Source organism: Oncorhynchus nerka, unplaced genomic scaffold (assembly GCF_034236695.1).
Source record: "Oncorhynchus nerka isolate Pitt River unplaced genomic scaffold, Oner_Uvic_2.0 unplaced_scaffold_1017, whole genome shotgun sequence".
NCBI classification, from domain to species: domain Eukaryota; kingdom Metazoa; phylum Chordata; class Actinopteri; order Salmoniformes; family Salmonidae; genus Oncorhynchus; species Oncorhynchus nerka.
This window is the reverse complement of record NW_027040283.1, coordinates 55,700-68,806: the sequence shown is the minus strand read 5'-3', so window position 1 is coordinate 68,806 and position 13,107 is coordinate 55,700. Positions and strand designations below refer to the sequence as shown.

The 13,107-nt window shown below is 45.7% G+C and overlaps 1 long non-coding RNA gene and 1 pseudogene across 1 annotated transcript; one reads left to right on the top strand and one right to left on the bottom strand.

The window, feature by feature from the left end:
* The window catches only part of LOC135570224 (CD5 antigen-like), an 85,990-nt pseudogene that overhangs the window by 37,504 nt on the left and 35,379 nt on the right, over positions 1-13,107 (bottom strand).
* On the top strand, positions 1,968-2,439 carry LOC135570226 (uncharacterized). Its single transcript, XR_010463461.1, has 3 exons — positions 1,968-2,031; positions 2,114-2,202; positions 2,298-2,439. It is a non-coding gene; the product is annotated as an uncharacterized LOC135570226 (long non-coding RNA).

The window sequence follows — 13,107 nt, the reverse complement described above, 5'->3', positions numbered from 1 at the left end:
CTGCTCCATTGCAGGTTGAATTTATGGTTGGGTCAGAATCTCTGTTATAATCATTGTCCAGTACAGAGAATAAAAACAACAAGTCCAACTCCCTCCATCCATGTCTAATATAGGAAAGGGACAATTTTAGCTAGCTAGACAACAACACAATGAGATGCATTCAAGATTTTCATCTGTAAATTATGACGTTTGGATTGTGATGTGATTGGTCTGAAGCCAAATCCAAACTGGCTTCCCTTTACACTTTTTTGTTGTTGTTTAGCCAGGACCAATCACAGCTGAACGCTGATTGGCTAATAATTAATAAAAAAATTATCAAGGGAGGCAAAATGCCTGCTGGTTTCTTATTACTCAATGCTGTGGGCAACAAAATAATAAACACACACAGTATCTAGAACTACACAATTATTAAATATTTACTGACTAGGAAATATAATAAACCACACAGTATCTAGAACTACACAATTATTAAATATTTACTGACTAGGAAATATAACAAACCTACACAGTATCTAGAACTACACAATTATTAAATATTTACTGACTAGGAAATATAATAAACCTACACAGTATCTAGAACTACACAATTATTAAATATTTACTGACTAGGAAATATAATAAACCTACACAGTATCTAGAACTACACAATTATTAAATATTTACTGACTAGAAATATAATAAACCACACAGTATCTAGAACTACACGATTATTAAATATTTACTGACTAGGAAATATTGTAACGGCTTTCCTCCTGGGAAGGAGAGGCGGACCAAAATGCAGAGTGGTTGAAGTTCATGTTTTTTAAAAACTCAACACGAACATAATACAAAACAATAAACGTGGCAAAACCGAAACAGTCCTGGGGCCTGTTGCACAAAAGTAGAATTAAGACATCCGGGATAAATGACTCAGCTGAGCTCAATGAAGCCAAAACATGTGCGTCCAGGCTTAATTGGTTGCACAAAGACCAAGCCAGGATGAGCAGACACGGATTCATTAAGCCAGGTGAAACCAATCCTGGATAGGTGCGCGCTCACGGCTCACTCAAATAGACCCCGCCACAGATCACAGATTAACTGATTTACCATGGCAACTAGAGCCGCGTACTTTTCCCGGTCGGAAGCACAAATCCTCATGGAGGCATACGAGGAGGTAAAAGATATAATTAAGAAGAAAGGCAACACCGCCACAGTGATAAAGCAAAGAGAAAAAGCGTGGCAAAGTATTGCAGACCGCCTGAATGCGTAAGTAGTGCACAATTACACACTCACCGCTCCGCTGAAACATCACAATTACAATTCAAATATTTAATTCACATCTCCAAAAATGCAGTTGTACTGTAATTATGAAAGGTTACATTTTTAATTGAAATGCACTGCAGATATGAGTGAAATTGTGTAAATGGTAACTCCATCACACTGTATAAAGCTATGATAAATTTTTTGATATTTTTACTGAAAACAAGACAAAAAAATACCAAGTAATTTTTTGCAGTGTGACTCCATTAAATTTATGTTGTGTGTGTGTGTGTGTGTGTGTGTAGATTAAACATGAACGGGCCAAAACGGACATGGCAGCAGGTCAAAATCAAATAAAAGAACATTCTGCAGAATGGTATGGTCCCTGACTAATATTTAACAAAGCACAAGCATATATTGTACCCAGAAGGTGCCTGCTCACATTGTCTGTACTGTTTAGCAGTGCAGTGAAAAAGAATACCCACAGACAAGGCACGGGTGGTGGGTCACCAAAGGCTGACCTTACCCCAGCAGAGGACATGGCCTTGGAGCTAAATAAAGGCAGGCCCGTCTTAGAGGGGATCCCTGGGGGAAAGAATGGAGCATAGGTTCCTCCCAAGATGCCACCCCTTCATTCAAGGTATGTCCTTCCATCTCTACATGGGATACAACCACATTCATATTGAATCAATTTGGACTGTCTGACTTTGGTTTACCTATTGCCTTGCAGTGCCTGGCAGCACTGTGTTCCTGTTAGAGCCACCAGCACAAGCACCAGACGATGCTGATCCAGTGAGTACTCCATCAAAGGCATACTGTAGGCCTGGCATGTCTTGTCTACTAGCTTCAATATGAATCCGATTAAATGTGATAGGGTGAAGGCCCCAGTGCAGCAGCACAACAGCACATGATGGAGACGATGATGAGGAGGAGACCATCTCTCTGGATTCCAGAAGGCATGAGGTATCATGTTCTGTGCATGGGCAAGAGTGACTACTATTTACTCTACAATGGTGAGGAGTCCTCATCAAAATCAAAAAATCTAATTTCTTTTACAGGACCCAGATGCTATACAGTGGGAAAACCAGCCTGGCAACATAGTGCGTATTAATAAAAGGACACCACATCCTGCCAAATTCCAGCTGCGCTAATTGTATTGTGTTCACAGAGCTCACAAGCTATCAGAAAGTTGTATGGCAACCACCTTTGCGCCAAATAGAACTGGCAGACAGACATTCAGTACAAGAAGAAAAAAAGATGGAAAATCTTGCACTGGAGTCCGAAATAAAAAGAGGACAATTAGGAAACTGGACCTTGAAATAAAAAAACTTGAGAGGGAGGTGAGATATGCCTTCAATGTACACTGTATGCTAACTGTAACACAAATGTATTAATCATTATTTTTCTTTCCTCCCCCAGCTCCAAGAAGATGACACAGCTCAAAATAAAAATTAGGTATATTCTCGTAAAGTCAAGTGAGCCATGACATATGAGCTCTTATTGTGAGCACACAGGACGGTGGCATCTTTCTAAGGTTGTTTTTTTATTTTCCCAGCAATCAGTACAACCAAGTCATCGTTATAAGGCATCGCCCTCTTTTGCCCACCCCCCAGCACCAGGTGTGGCCACTAGCCTATATGAAGGCCCAAAATTGTGTGTTCCTTTCTGCTCTGACAATGGCATGCCCATTCGTGCGAGATGTGGTGGATGAAGAAGCACTTGTGCTGAGGAGAGCCTTCAGGCGAGAAAGGGTCTTCAGGGACCGGTTGGACCCACTGGCCTTCCCTGATGACCATCTATATGAAAGATACAGGTTTTCTGCAGATGGCATCAGGTATCTATGCAGACTACTGGGTCCCAGGATTAAGCACCGCACTGCACGGAGCCATGCACTGAGTGTGGAGCAAATGGTTTGTGTGGCCTTGCGCTTTTTGCTAGTGGAGCCTTCCTGTACTCAGTGGGGGATGCAGAACAGCTGAACAAGGCCACAATTTGCCGCACAATAAGGAGTGTGTGTCTGGCTATCAAAGCATTAGCAGATGTCTTCATCTCCTTCCCTGGCCACAGAAGACTCTGTGACATCAAAGAGGAGTTCTATAGGATTGCAGGTAAGAGGATCTACAAATTACAGGACAACTGTTAACACATAGTAGGATACTCATTACTTTGTGTGACAGGTTTCCCCAATGTCATTGGTGCAGTGGACTGCACACACATAAGGATAAAAGCCCCTCAGGTGCCCATGAGGCCGATTTTGTGAATAGGAAATCCTTTCACAGCATTAATGTTCAGGTGAACATAACTTTTTGATATTGTCCATTGACGAACACTCTGCATTGCCAGTGATGTGCATTGATTGGTGTAATATTCCTCATCTTATGATTTCAGATGGTCTGCAATGCTGACTGTGTGATCAGCAATGTTGTGGCAAAATGGCCTGGCTCAGTCCATGACTCCAGAATCTTTCGGGCCTCTGAAATCTGGCAGGATGTGGTGTCCTTTTATTATCAGTGCCTATCACAAGGTAAGCCACACAACCCCTATTTATAACCATCATGGCTGTGTCAAGAATATCACTGTGTTTATGAGGTAGTAATGATGAGATTTTGTGTTGACAGGTGAATTCTCTGGTGTGTTGCTGGGAGACGGGGTATGGCTGCCAGCCTTTTCTCCTGACACCTTTCACAGACCCCAGGAAGCACAGCAGGCCTACAACCATGCCCATGCCAGGACCAGGGCCAGAGTTGAAATGACCTTTGGCCTCCTGAAGGCACGCTTTCACTGCCTTCACAAATTAAGGGTCAGCCCTGTTAGGGCATGTGATATTACTGTGGCTTGTGCTGTCCTCCACAATGTGGCCTGCCTGAGGAAGGAGAGGGCCCCCAGAGTGCCACCAGCCATGGACTGGGACAATCCGGCAATCTTCCCTGATGACGACAGTGGTCGGCTGCTGAGGGACCAATATGTGTTGAATTATTTTAGTTAGTATGTGTGCTTTCAATTTTGGTTAAATATGTCCTGCGGTGGCAGAGGAATTTGGGTTTTTTGGGTTCGTTTTTGACGAATTTGGCCTCTTATGATGTTTGTGCGGTATACTGTGTGTAATACAAGGCTGCAGGGAGGCTACTGCATCCATTCATTTGTCTGTTCAGTTGATGTGTATGGATTTGTCCTGCATTTATTTTAGTGTGCAGACATGCAGGGTGTGTTATATACAGACCTTTGAATGTGTATGTATCATTTTGTATAATATGCTTGGATTCTGTGCTTTCCATCTTGTAGAGTCACTGTGACTTCAGTTTCAGAAAGGAGCTGATGGTTTACCTGCTTTGTTTTGTCCTTATTCAATAAAGGAACATAATGTTACACATTGTGTTTTTATATTCATATGGAATGTGTATTTGTTTATATGACAGAGTACTAGGGCCACACTGAAGAAAAAGGATAAAGTCATAAATTTATGAGGCTGGTTCTTTCTGCAGAAAAGCTACATATTGTTTTTACAGTTTTGATACTTATGACAATGTGATACTTAATATTCTGGCACATCAGCATGTCTTTGTTTATGAAACCATACTGAAGTACAATTTCACGAAATGCCCCACATCTGTCATTTTAACATCTGTCCTCCTTTAAAACAACTGGTTACAATATTATGACTTGTGTTTTTTTTTCCCCTCTGTAGCCCTAATATTCTATCATTTTATATATAGCCTTATAGTCTATGGGAAACTAAATTATCTAATGATAGCAACATCATCTAAAAATCATTTTTTATCCAAAATCATTGAAATTAATGATCACAAACGTTTAAATAATAACAGTGGGTCTAGTTATATGTGATAACAATGTATAGTGAGCAGTGAAATAACTATTGGTTTCCATTTGTGGTGACTGCTGACTGACATTAGGGATGAGATTAAATAGATCCTGGAATTTAGCCTGGTCTGGAGCAGGCTAGCTCCACAGAATAAATCTCCATGGTAATTTATACCATAACATATCCTCCTGCCCCCTATCCATCTTTAGTGCAACCGGATTACGGATCAATTGAGCCAGGATCACCAAGATATCCTGGCTTAATCCCTTATCCTAGTTTTGTGCAACAGGCCCCTGGTGCAACAAACACAAAAACAGGAAACAACCATCCACAAATCCCAACACAAAACAGGCTACCTAAATATGGTTCCCAATCAGAGACAATGACTAACACCTGCCTCTGATTGAGAACCATATCAGGCCAAACATAGAAATAGACAAACTAGACATGTACCATAGAATGCCCACTCAGATCACACCCTGACCAAACAAAACATAGAAACATACAAAGCAAACTATGGTCAGGGTGTGACAAATATAATAAACCTGCACAGTATCTAGAACTACGCAATTATTAAATATTTACTGACTAGGAAATATAATAAACCCACACAGTATCTAGAACTACACAACTATTAAATATTTACTGACTAGGAAATATAATAAACCTACACAGTATCTAGAACTACACAACTATAAAATGTTAAAGTGAATTTAAATGCTATTTGGCCCTAAACAGACAGTCTGCCACTGTGACCGTTTGTTCAGAAGACAAGTTCTAATTGACATACCAATTAGAACCTCACACAAAATATTAACATCTACAATAGAACCAGTTGCCCTTTATGGAGGTAAACTGTCCACTAACCAATCAAGATTGTAAATACTGCATGTAGAAATCACTAATTAATATCCATCACTAATTAATACCCATCACTAAATAATACCCATCACTAATTAATAACCATTACTAATTAATACCCATTACTAATTAATACCCATCACTAATTAACACCCATCACTAATTAATACCCATTACTAATTAATACCCATCACTAATTAATACCATCACTAATTAATACCCATTACTAATTAATACCCATCACTAATTAATATCCATCACTAATTAATACCCATCACTAATTAATATCAATCACTAATCCAGAAACTACTATCCAGAAACAAGTCTTCAATGTCTATTACCACATAAAAACAAGAGACCAGCACTGAAATACCAAGAGATGAACATTGATAAAAGTCCCTTCATCCAGCTGGTCCTGAAGCTTAGTTCACAAACCACTACTAACCCAACAAAGCCTCAGGACAGAACTCAGACAGTCTGGTCCAAACAAATTATAACCAAACATACATAAATGAATGCAAACTATCTGACCACCGTGACTGATAGAAAACTGATGGACAATTTACAGACTCAGTGAGCATAGCCTTGCTATTGAGAGAGGTAGGCAGAGAGAAGACAGGCTATGTGCCCACTGCCCACAAAATGAGTTGGATACTGAGCTGTACTTCCTAACCTCCTGACAAATGTACAACGATATAAGAGACACATATTTCCCTCAGATTACAAAGACCCAAAAATAATTTGAAAAATAATATAATATTGACAAGCTCCCACAGTGTGCAATCATGTCATTTGTACTTCTACGTTTTGTTCACACATCTCACACTCTCCTACACACACCAGCTGGCTGAGAGGGCCCTAGTGGAGCCAGCTGGCTGAGATGGCCCTAGTGGAGCCAGCTGGCTGAGAGGGCCCTAGTGGAGCCGGCTGGCTGAGAGGGCCCTAGTGGAGCCGGCTGGCTGAGAGGGCCCTAGTGGAGCCGGCTGGCTGAGAGGGCCCTAGTGGAGCAGGCTGGCTGAGAGGGCCCTAGTGGAGCAGGCTGGCTGAGAGGGCCCTAGTGGAGCCGGCTGGCTGAGAGGGCCCTAGTGGAGCAGGCTGGCTGAGAGGGCCCTAGTGGAGCCAGCTGGTTAGTGGAGCCAGCTGGTTGAGCAGGCCCTAGTGGAGCAGGCTGGTTGAGAGGGCCCTAGTGGAGCCAGCTGACTGAGAGGGCCCTAGTGGAGCCAGCTGACTGAGAGGGCCCTAGTGGAGCCAGCTGGCTGAGAGGGCCCTAGTGGAGCCGGCTGGCTGGGAGGGCCCTAGTGGAGCCGGCTGGCTGAGAGGGCCCTAGTGGAGCCGGCTGGCTGAGAGGGCCCTAGTGGAGCAGGCTGGCTGAGAGGGCCCTAGTGGAGCCAGGTGGCTGAGAGGGCCCTAGTGGAGCCGGCTGGCTGAGAGGGCCCTAGTGGAGCCGGCTGGCTGAGAGGGCCCTAGTGGAGCCGGCTGGCTGAGAGGGCCCTAGTGGAGCCAGCTGGCTGAGAGGGCCCTAGTGGAGCCGGCTGGCTGAGAGGGCCCTAGTGGAGCAGGCTGGCTGAGAGGGCCCTAGTGGAGCAGGCTGGCTGAGAGGGCCCCAGTGGGAGCCCGGCTGGCTGAGAGGGCCCTAGTGGAGCAGGCTGGCTGAGAGGGCCCTAGTGGAGCCAGCTGGTTAGTGGAGCCAGCTGGTTGAGCAGGCCCTAGTGGAGCAGGCTGGTTGAGAGGGCCCTAGTGGAGCCAGCTGACTGAGAGGGCCCTAGTGGAGCCAGCTGACTGAGAGGGCCCTAGTGGAGCCAGCTGGCTGAGAGGGCCCTAGTGGAGCCGGCTGGCTGAGAGGGCCCTAGTGGAGCAGGCTGGCTGAGAGGGCCCTAGTGGAGCAGGCTGGCTGAGAGGGCCCTAGTGGAGCCGGCTGGCTGAGAGGGCCCTAGTGGAGCAGGCTGGCTGAGAGGGCCCTAGTGGAGCCAGCTGGTTAGTGGAGCCAGCTGGTTGAGCAGGCCCTAGTGGAGCAGGCTGGTTGAGAGGGCCCTAGTGGAGCCAGCTGACTGAGAGGGCCCTAGTGGAGCCAGCTGACTGAGAGGGCCCTAGTGGAGCCAGCTGGCTGAGAGGGCCCTAGTGGAGCCGGCTGGCTGGGAGGGCCCTAGTGGAGCCGGCTGGCTGAGAGGGCCCTAGTGGAGCCGGCTGGCTGAGAGGGCCCTAGTGGAGCCGGCTGGCTGAGAGGGCCTTAGTGGAGCAGGCTGGCTGAGAGGGCCCTAGTGGGACCAGCTGGCTTAGAGGGCCCTAGTGGAGCCGGCTGGCTGAGAGGGCCCTAGTGGAGCAGGCTGGCTGAGAGGGCCCTAGTGGAGCCTTAGTGGAGCCGGCTGACTGAGAGGGCCCTAGTGGAGCCCTTCCTTGACAATCGCTCTCCCCTCCACTTCTCTACCCTCCCTTCTCTCTCCCCTCCCCTCCTCTGTCCCCTCCCCTCCACTACTCTCTCCTCCCTCTCACGCTGCTCATCTCTCTCTCTCCCTCTCTCTCTCTCTCTCTCTCTCTCTCTCTCTCTTCTTGACATATAGTGTTGACCCTTTTGATCTTGACTCAGCTCATAGACCTCTAGCATCTACACCCCTCCCTTCTCCTACTCTAACAGAACACCAATATAATATATAATACATAATATATACTCTCATTCATTTACATAGAGACAGATACAATCAGTCATTGACACACTGAATATACAACAGTCAGACGCATAACACCATCACAACTTAACTGACATTAGTGCCTGTCCCCAGATGGACAGTTAGACTACAGTAAAGTACATTTACAGGTGATCACATCATTGTCCTGCTTTGAGACACATTTTTACTGTCTGCTTCCAGTTGTATGTTATTTTACTAACCCTGCAAATGGTAAGATATCTTACAATATTACTGTCACACGTGTATATCAGTATAACAGCATCTTACCTGTGAACCAGAACAGGGTCATCAGTACCACTGCAGGTATCATATCTGCCTCTAACTTGGGCTCCACTGACGAAACAAGTCTACTGTCATGAAGAGAGGACTGAAGAGTGAGAAATACTGCTAGGCTATATGACTTCTATATCATTACTTCCTTACTTATATGACGTGACAAACCTTTAAGCAGATAAGATCAGTTAAACCCACCTACATACAGGAAACACTGACATTAGAAAAACTCCACAGGAAACTGCTGGCAGAGCAGCAAAGTTACACATAGTGTGTCCTATAATATCACCTCTAACTTTCTACTGCTTGAGTTCACCTCTTATAGAATATTGGCTTAATGTTCCAGCACCTAAATATAAACAGTACCAGCACCCAAAATTAGTACTGATGAGGTCTCATGTTAGAGCAGGAGAAGGGGGGATGTGGTGTAGAAGCTAGAGGTCTGTTACCCAAGTCAACTCAACAGGCCTGATGCTATATGTCAGGGTCAGGCTGGGCTGGGCCAAGAGAGGAACAGGTTACTGGTTATGATGACATCACTGGTGAGAAGTCAGTGATACAAATATATTCAGTTGGTTGAAATGTCAGTCTCTCTCTCCCTCCTCCCTCGTCTCCTTCTACCAACCCAGTCTGTCAATAAGTCCTATCTCTCTCTCATCTCTCTCTCCCCGCTCTCCCTCCTCCCCTGTCTCCTTCTACCAACCCAGTCTGTCAATAAGTCCTATCTCTCTCTCATCTCTCTCTCCCCTCTCTCTCCCTCCTCTCCGGTCTCCTTCTACCAACCCAGTCTGTCAGTGAGTGAGTGTCACGGTTGTTGTATACATAATGAGCGGACCAAGGCACAGCGTGAGTAGAGTTCCACATATTTATTAAAGTGAACCTTCAAAGAATAACACAGAATAAACAAACGTGAAGTTCGTAGCGCACAGAGCAATGAACCAAAACAGAACAATATCCCACAAACACAGGTAGGAAAAGGACCCACTAAGTATCATCCCCAATTAGAGGCAACGATCATCAGCTGACTCCAATTGGGTACCATACTCACACCAACATAGAAATTCAAGACTAGAACATCCCCCAAGTCACGCCCTGACTTATTGCACCATCGAGAACCCCAGGGTTCTCTATGGTCAGGGCGTGACAGTAAGTCCTATCTCTCTCTCTCTCATCTCTATCTCCCTCCTCCAGTCTCCTTCTACCAACTCAGTCTGCGTAAATATTTGTATGAACATAGCAAGATTCAACAACTGAGACATAAACTGAACAAGTTCAACAGACATGTGACTAACAGATATAGAATAATGTGTCCCTGAACAAAGGGGGAAGGGGGTCAAAATCAAAAGTAACAGTCAGTATCTGGTGTGGCCACCAGCTGCATTAAGTACTGTAGTGCATCTCCTCCTCGTGGACTGCACCATATTTGCTAGTTCTTGCTGTGAGATGTTACCCCAATTTTCCACCAAGGCACCTGCAAGTTCCCAGACATTTCAGTTCCCAGACATGCCCTAGCCCTCACCCTCCTATCCAACAGGTCCCAGACGTGCCCTAGCCCTCACCCTCCTATCCAACAGGTCCCAGACGTGCCCTAGCCCTCACCCTCCTATCCAACAGGTACCAGACGTGCCCTAGCCCTCACCCTCCTATCCAACAGGTACCAGACATGCCCTAGCCCTCACCCTCCTATCCAACAGGTCCCAGACGTGCCCTAGCCCTCACCCTCCTATCCAACAGGTCCCAGACATGCCCTAGCCCTCACCCTCCTATCCAACAGGTCCCAGACGTGCCCTAGCCCTCACCCTCCGATCCAACAGGTCCAAAACGTGCCCTGGCCCTCACCCTCCGATCCAACAGGTCCCAGACGTGCTCAATGGGATTGAGATCCGGGATCTTCGTTGGCCATGGCAGAACACTGATATTCCTGACTTGCAGGAAATCACGCACAGAACGAGCAGTATGGCTAGTGGCATTGTCATGCTGGAAGGTCATGTCAGGATGAGCCTGCAGGAAGGGTACCACATGAGGGAGGAGGATGGCTTCCCTGTAACGCACAGCATTGAGACAGCCTGCAATGACAACAAGCTCAGTCCGATGATGCTGTGACACACCACCCCAGACCATGACGGACCCTCCACCTCCAATCGATCCCCCTCCAGAGTACAGGCCTCGGTGTAATGCTCATTCTTTCCTCACCCCTAGTGAGACAAAACGGCGACTCATCAGTGAAGAGCACTTTTGCCAGTCCTGTCTGGTCCAGCGACGGTGGGTTTGTGCCCATAGGTGACGTTGTTGCCAGTGATGTCTGGTGAGGACCTGCGTTACAACAGGCCTACAAGCCCTCAGTCCAGCCTCTTTCAGCCTATTGCGGACAGTCTGAGCACTGATGGAGGGATTGTGCATTCCTGGTGTATATCTGGCAGTTGTTGTTGCCATTCTGTACCTGTCCCATAGGTGTGATGTTTGGATGTACCGATCCTGTGCAGATGTTGTTACATGTGGTCTGCCACTGCGAGGATCATCAGCTGTCCATCCTGTCTCCCTGTAGAGCTGTCTTAGGCGTCTCACAGTACGGACATTGCAATTTATTGCCCTGGCCACATCTGCAGTTGTCATGCCTCCTTGCAGCATGCCTAAGGCATGTTCAGGAAGATGAGCAGGGACCCTGGGCATCTTTCTTTTTGTGTTTTTCAGAGTCAGTAGAAAGGCCTCTTTAGTGTCCTAAGTTTTCATAACAGTGACCTTAATTGCCTACCGTCTGTAAGCTGTTGGTGTCTTAACGACCGTTACACAGGTGCATGTTCATTAATTGTTTATGGTTCACTGAACAAGCATGAAAAACAGTGTTAAACCCTTTACAATGAAGATCTGTGGAGTTATTTGGATTTTTACTGTTACGGTTTTCTTCCGTCGAAGGAGAGGAGGACCAAAATGCAGCGTGGTTATCTTCATACATCTTTAATAAAGATAATGACGAACAATACAAAAACCACTAAACTTAAAAAACCTATACAGCCAATCTGGTGAATAACTAACACAGAGACAGGAACAATCACCCACGAAACACTCAAAGAATATGGCTGCCTAAATATGGTTCCCAATCAGAGACAACGATAAACACCTGCCTTTGATTGAGAACCACTCTAGGCAACCATAGACTTACCTAGACAACTCTACTATACCACAATCCCATTACCTACAAAAACCCCAAGACAAAACACACCACATAAATAACCCATGTCACACCCTGGCCTGACCAAAATAATAAAGAAAAACACAAAATACTAAGACCAGGGCGTGACATTTACGAATTATCTTTGAAAGACAGGGTCCTGAAAAAGGGACTTTTTTTTTGCTGAGTCTCTCTCATCTCTCTTCCTCCTCCCTTGTCTCCTTCTCTCAACCCAGTCTGTCAGTAAGTCCTCTCTCTCTCTCTCTCTCTCTCCCTCCCCCTCCCCCTCCTGAGAAATATTGCTAGACTATATGATGACTTCTATCTCATCTCGTCCTTACTTCTATGATGTGACAAACCTTTAAGCAGATAAGATCAGTTAAACCCACCTACATACAGGAAACACTGACATTTGAACAATTCCACAGGAAACTGCTGACAGAGCAGCAAAGTTACACATAGTGTGTCCTATAATATCACCTCTAACTTTCTACTGCTTGAGTTCACCTCTTATAGAATATTGGCTTAATGTTCCAGCACCTAAATATAAACAGTACCAGCACCCAAAATGAGTACTGATGAGGTCTCATGTTAGAGCAGGAGAAGGGGGGATGTGGTGTAGAAGCTAGAGGTCTGTTACCCAGGTCAACTCAACAGGCCTGATGCTATATGTCAGGGTCAGGCTGGGCCAAGAGAGGAACAGGTTACTGGCTATGATGACATCACTGGTGAGAAGTCAGTGATGAAAATATATTCAGCTGATTTAAATGTCAGTCTTTCTCTCCCTCCTCCCCTGTCTCCTTCTACCAACCCAGTCTGTCAATAAGTCCTATCTCTCTCTCTCATCTCTCTCTCTCCTCCCCTGTCTCCTTCTACCAACCCAGTCTGTCAATAAGTCCTATCTCTCTCTCTCATCTCTCTCTCTCTCCTCCCCTGTCTCCTTCTACCAACCCAGTCTGTCAATAAGTCCATATCTCTCTCTCATCTCTCTCTCTCTCCTCCCTGTCTCCTTCTACCAACCCAGTCTGTCAATAAGTCCTCCCTCCTCCCCTGTCTCTCTC